Source organism: Amblyomma americanum, unplaced genomic scaffold, assembly GCF_052857255.1.
Source record: "Amblyomma americanum isolate KBUSLIRL-KWMA unplaced genomic scaffold, ASM5285725v1 scaffold_34, whole genome shotgun sequence".
NCBI lineage: Eukaryota > Metazoa > Arthropoda > Arachnida > Ixodida > Ixodidae > Amblyomma > Amblyomma americanum.
Window position 1 is genome coordinate 404,203 of NW_027526506.1, and position 6,369 is coordinate 410,571.

The 6,369-nt window shown below is 48.9% G+C and overlaps 1 long non-coding RNA gene across 1 annotated transcript; it reads right to left on the reverse strand.

The window, feature by feature from the left end:
• Nucleotides 1–2,871: 2,871 nt before the first annotated feature.
• LOC144112045 (uncharacterized) lies at nucleotides 2,872–3,452 on the reverse strand. Its single transcript, XR_013310180.1, has 3 exons — nucleotides 3,375–3,452; nucleotides 3,065–3,259; nucleotides 2,872–2,967 (listed from the first exon to the last, which is right to left on the reverse strand). It is a non-coding gene; the product is annotated as an uncharacterized LOC144112045 (long non-coding RNA).
• Nucleotides 3,453–6,369: the final 2,917 nt, after the last annotated feature.

Consider the following 6,369-nt stretch of genomic DNA (forward strand, 5'->3'; position numbering starts at 1 on the left):
TTCGGAAACTGCAGAGTATGCAATCTTTGCAATAATATGTAGTGTTCCACGCTGTCATAAGCTTTGGCTACATCTAACGTCACCAACGCAGCAAGCATTTTTGGTGCCGCGCAAGAAGAATACGTCTCTCAAGATCGGTGTGTGCATTCCATATGGAAAACTTTTGACGAAAACCAATTTGACAGCAACTAACGATATTATTGCGGTCCACAAACTCCGAAACCCGTAGGAGTAAGACCCTTTCACTTAAATTAACCACGTTTGATGTCAATGAAATGGGTGTAATATTATCCACACAATAGCCACCACCATTGTTTTCAGGTAAAGGGATAACGTTTGCAATTTTCCACTCAGGAGGAATTCATGCATGTTTGATGAAAAAATTAACCAGCTGTGATAAAGAGGTAGGGGACTGCTCAAACAGGATCCTTAACATTTTTTATGTTAGCCTATCAGGGCCAGGAGCAGCAGATGGTAACCTCAACACTATCGGGGAAAGCTCAGGAAGGGTAATAGGGGGGGACATGCTGAATCTCGTCCTCTGACGCCACAGACGCAGAGCGCAAAGAAAGTAAAGACGAGAAACGCTGCTCTATTCTTTTGGCAATTGTCTCAACTGTTTCTATTGCTTCTTGCGGGGTAAAAAAACATGAGGGTCAATTTTTTGAAAAAAGAATCTTTTTCCGCGATTTTAAGACTCCCAAAAGTGCGCGACAATTTTCTGATTTTGTTAGGAAATCAAAATGCTCGTGTAGGGTTCGGCGCGCTGTCGCATCTTTTTGTACATGTGTTGCGAATATTCCGCGAGAGGGCAGTAACCTAGGCTGCGCGTCCGGTTTTGTTTTATTTTGTTTTTCTTTGGTGCACGCCGTTAGAAGGGGACTCACGCCTTTTTGGTTAGTCTCCCCATTCGTCCTTGAGGTTTCCTTCGCCGCTCCGGACGGCGGGGCTATCTGCCGGCCTCGACCTTGCACCCCTGTCCCCTTGGCGGATTGCGAGACCACTTAGGGAGCAACTCGTGGGTAAGGGAAAACGCTGACATGAGTTCTGAGCTTTCCTATTCGTCAAAACTGATGAACCACAGTTAGCAGTTTATTTTTACGTGTGGAAAGGGGCGCGGGCATCTTCGGGGTGTACCCGCGAAGGGAGCCGCTCCCGTGTGCTTTGGTCTGTATCGACTCCTAGCTGGCAGGCGCTCGGTCTGGCAGAGTGCGGAGGGAGTGACCGTTGAGAGCTGGTGCGAGGCGCGCCAGTTTGACTGTTGGGACGCGGTGTCCCTCGCCTCTGTGCAGGCGGTAGGCTAGGCCGGCCGCTGATAGTTGTGGCCGTATACTGACTTTTGTTTGTACCCATCTGTAAATAGCCTGTATAAATGTTCGTTTCTCACTAAATCGCTTCGCCTGCAAGTTATGTCATCGAGAAGCATTCAAGCGGTGCATCCAGTTTCTGGAAATCACCGGACCAACACTACCGGCAAACCCTTTACTGCTCGGATTCATAATTTTCTTTCGCTTGTGAGATTCTGCGTTTAAAAGTAGCCGCAATGAACTTAAAATCTTGCCAATTTTTCGGGCACTGCTTGTGTAGGAGCTTCTTCCATGCAGCCGTTCTACGCCTGTAATCCCGCGAGCAATCTGCATTCCACCATCTAGGTGAAGTGTTCCCTCTTGATGTACGTACAAAAAATTCGGAATTCTTTCCGCATACCTCATTCGCTAAGCATATGCCTTTTGCTGTATGCTCTTCAGCAGAATTAACCGCTGAAGCAAGAGTGGAGCGATAACTCATAGTCTATAGTAGAGGAGTGAAAAGTAATCTTAGCCCTGCGACAAAATTTAGAAGAAACTAGTATGAGTAAGCCTCTTCCTCTTGACTGTCGATCTTGTCAAAATGAGGAACAAGTTTGCAAATGGGAATGTTTTTCAGATGTAAGCCAAGTTTCTCGTAAAATAATTATGCCTGGATTATATTGGGATATAAGGTACAGTGAGTCTGTTGAAGCTGAAAGAAGTGAGCGACAGTTCCACAGGACTCTTAACACCCCTATGGTTGAGAATTTCGGCAGCAGCAACTGCCTGACCCAAAATAGTTTCTTTTGGCTTAGAGCCAATCTGTTACTTCTTTGATTTCGGCTTTGAGAGTTAGTCATAGGGGATCCACTGCGTTTGAGGATCCGCGTATCTGAATCCATTATCTCTGCATCATGAATAATTTGAACATTATCTGAATTAGTGGACTGAGGAAATGGAGAAACAGGAGTAACTTGTTCCCTAGGCTGAGACAGCGCAGGCAAGGAATGTTGGGTCATTAACGGATGCATGGCTCTCATGGCAGACGTCGTTCTAATTTGCATGGCCTGTGTAATCTGCGTTGCCAGAGCATTAGATATGCCCTCTGTGACAGTGGACACTATCCTGTCGACCATCTCAGCCATAGAGGCTTCCACAGGAGTCACTATTGCCTAAAAGATAGACGAATCTAGTGTCACTCCTGCATAGATGTGAGTTCTCTATTTAATTTCTGATATTCCCTCGCGCAGCAAACAGCGTTTGCGGTTGGTTATGTCTAGTATTTGCAATTCATGGTCCAGAGAAGGACAATCCGTGGAATTTCAAGCCTGAGATCTACCACAAAGGCAACTCTTCTCGTTTTGATCAGAGCATAAAGTTGATGGATGGTAATTGCCGCATTTGCAACGCCGCAAGGTGGACTTGCAGCCGCGAGCACTACGGCCATACCGCCAGCAATTGCTGCACTGCAGTGGCTTAGACGGAAGGGGATCTACGCGGAAGATTAAGGGTTATGCTTTTATTTCTGAGAGGCAGTCAGTACCCGCAAAAATGGCAAAAACCGTTTCCGTTGGCACCCGCACATTGTTCACCTCCCGGTGGCTACAACGATACACCGCAACAACATCCGCTGCAGAGAGAATGTCGAGGGCCAGATGAGACGGAATGAAGCTGTTTACTGGAAGAGACCCAAAAGAAGAGCTGTTTAGAAGATCCTTTAAGCCGGACAGGTCTGATGAACGGCACAGAATCCCGCCACGTCCAAACTGCCTTACCTCTGTGATTGCCTCATAAAGGGAAGTGGCCGCCTGGAGAGCAGTTCGAACAGGCCCGGGATTTTTAATTTTGATAGCACTACCATCCTTTGGCACCAGTACCACGGGAATGCTGCCGACGCCGGAGCGTTGAAAAGCTTTCAGTGAAATCTCATGAGGCGGTAGGGAAGCCGACCAGGGGGAGCTCCTTGGAGACTGCGTAGACATTACCTCAGATTTACAAACTCATCGCTTGTGTTATCCACACAAGACATAAAGCGGAAAGGCACAAGGGGAAAAAGAAAACAGGACAAGCCGCCCAATACTTAACCAATCCCTCGTCTTCCTCCTCCTCCTGAGCGTTCCCCCCAGCAACCTTCGGCCTCTTCAGCATTGCGCTAGAGCCGGCCGCGTGGGTCGCTACCGACTCATTGCCACAATCTGTTCAGATCTCAATATATGCCGATGATATCTGTATTTGGGCATCAAGTGTCACCTGTCCCCAAGTTAGTGCGAGACTTCAAAAGGCGGTAACGATCCTGACGTTTCACCTTCGCCAGCACGGCCTAAATATTTCCACCAATAAATGTTCACTCGTGGCGTTCACACGCAAAAAAATGACAAGTTACCCTATACACACTAATCGCCACGCCATTCCCTATGAGAAAAGCCATCGCTTCCTTGGCATTGTCATCGAGAGGAACCTCTCGTGAGGTCCTCCTCTCTACGACATGAGAGACTGACAGCGATTGCTCGTATTCTCTCCTTCCTCACCGGATAGTCCTGGGGCGCATCTTTGCACTCGATGCTTCAACTGCGCCGTTCGCTGTTGCTTGGCTACATGCGGTACAGCTTCCCCAGTGTTAGCAATATAAGAAAAACGAACATCCAGACACCTCAAAATGTACAAGGACAAGCTCTACGAAAATGCCTTGGACTGCCCAAATGTGCTTCAACAGCAGCTACTGTTCTTGTCGCTGAGAAGCATCCTGTCACTACATACATTGCTGTTGAAACCATGAGAACATACATTCGGCACCTCCCACGAGCCCCGAGTCATCATCTCGAAGCTTTCGCAGTAATCAGACCACATACTCGTTTGGCAAAAGTAATTGAAGCTCATAGTGCCTATCTTCCTGCGCAGTTCACCCATGGTTCAACACAGTGCTCACCTATCTGCATGAACCTCGAATACACATCTCTATTCCGGGAATTACTAGGAAATCTGGTTTATCATTGCCTGCTCAGGAACAAATGACATTGGATAATCTGCATTTTAACCATAGTCGCCGCATACACGTACACACAGATGGCTCAGTGAATTCAACAAGTTCTGCTGGGTCAGTGGTGATACCGGCCAGGTCTATCTTAATGAAGGTGAGGACTACGTATCTCAACTCTTCAACCGGTGCGGAACTAGCTGCCCTGCGGGCTGCAGTTCAGTTCATCAGTCAGGAATCTCCACATGACTGGACAGTTTTCACCGATTCTAAAGCAGCCCTTCAAGGCCTGCAAGCTGCACTACGCCGCGGGTCGCACGAACAACTCGTTGCAGAAATCCGCAAGCTGTACCACGCTGCTACATTGAAAGGAGATGACAATTTTCCAGTGGTTGCTAGGGCACTGCGGTATTAAAGGGAACCCCCAGGCAGACGAGGCTGCCCCTTCTGCCCACAACGACATGATCTCTGTCAATATCCCTGTGACGAGAGCTGACTCAGCGTGTGGGCTTTGTTCTTTAGCGCTGGAGCTCACACTTTCAGCGTGGAACACGGGAGAGCAAGGCGGAAATTTGGGCGAGTTGGTAAGTATTCATTTTTGCTCACAGAGCAACGAGAACGGGACACGAGACGAGAAACTAACACAAACACGCTTGTTAGTCTTTCGTCTCGTGTCGCGTTCCTGTGGCGCTCAGAGTAAAAAAAAAAAAAACATGGGAGAGAGCTGCAACAGTCGCCTGAAGGAATTGGGCCCCGGACTACGCCTCCCACTTTAATGTGACGTAGCGCGTCGCGAAGCAACATTGCTGTGCCGCCTATGGCTCGGTGATGATTATAGATTTTTATGGCGCAATGGCATCCATGGCCAAAGAGCACCATGGCACAAGGTATTTTCAATTTCTCAAGGTGAGGTCAAAGACCCATTTCCCAAGAATTTCACCCTAAATAAGCCGAGCACCAGACCTGGGGAAAGCTTGTACCCATTTTATCACCGGTGGGTACCCGGCGGCACCCTGCTTAAGTATCTGAAAATCGTCCGGGCTCGACGGCCACCACCAGCGACAGCTAGCGGGAAGTTATCCGCGAAATCGTTCAATAGGAGCTACGACGACTGCTGTCATCCTCCACACAGCCTCAAGCAGCGATTTTCGGGAAAAGTCGCTGCTTCTTGTATGAATTCATCGACTGGTTTTGGCGGCTGCCGGACGAGGCTGCAAAAGAGTTGTTCCTTTACACCGAGCATTAAAAACTGAACTTTCTTTTCCTCGGTCATCTCAAGGTCGGCGCGGCGAAAGAGGCGCTTCATCTCTTCAACGTAACCGCGGACGGGCTTTTTCGGAAGCTCGATTTTGGACTCTAGGAGTCGTTCAGATTTTTCTTTCCTCACAACGCTGGTCAATACCTTCAAAAGTTCCTTCTTGAGTAGCTTCCATGTCGCTAGGAACGACTCGTGGTTTTCGTACGACATACGTGCTGAGCCCGGCAATGAGAAAAATACGTGTCCAATTTTTGCCGCATCATCCCACTTGTTGAATGATTCCACGCGCTCAAATTGGTCCAACCATTCTTCGGGGTCTTCGCCTAGGGATCGACTGAATGTTGGCGGCACCCGCGGCTGTTGCAGTATGATCGGTGTCGACATCTTTGGCGTGGTTGTGGTGATCGTAGCAGCGTCTTTTCGTTGTCGCGTGCGATCCAGCAGGGCCAGAACTCAGGCTTCTCTCCCTGAAGACGTCTTCTGGCTCGGTTGGCTGCTGGCTCGTCCTCCGGTGCGATGTGTAGAGGGCTGGTGTCACGACTTGAAGGGGGCATCTAGAACATGGAAGTCCACCCTGCACCTCCACCAGATGTCACGAAGTAGGGGCTGCGATCCAGGGAGCAGAACGACAGCGAAAATGGTGTCTAAACCAAACTTTTTATTTGGACCAACTTGCACCCACAATAAACTAAATCACTCGGCGGCGGCGTAGCAACAAGCGTGCTCGGCGGTCGTCCAGCGGAATGCCCCCCGCTGTCGGCCGTGCTCAATTTCAAGCTGATAGCGAACTTTCGAGTTAGCAGCGTTCAAAGTTACTAGAACGTCCTAGAACAACGTAGGATCAGACC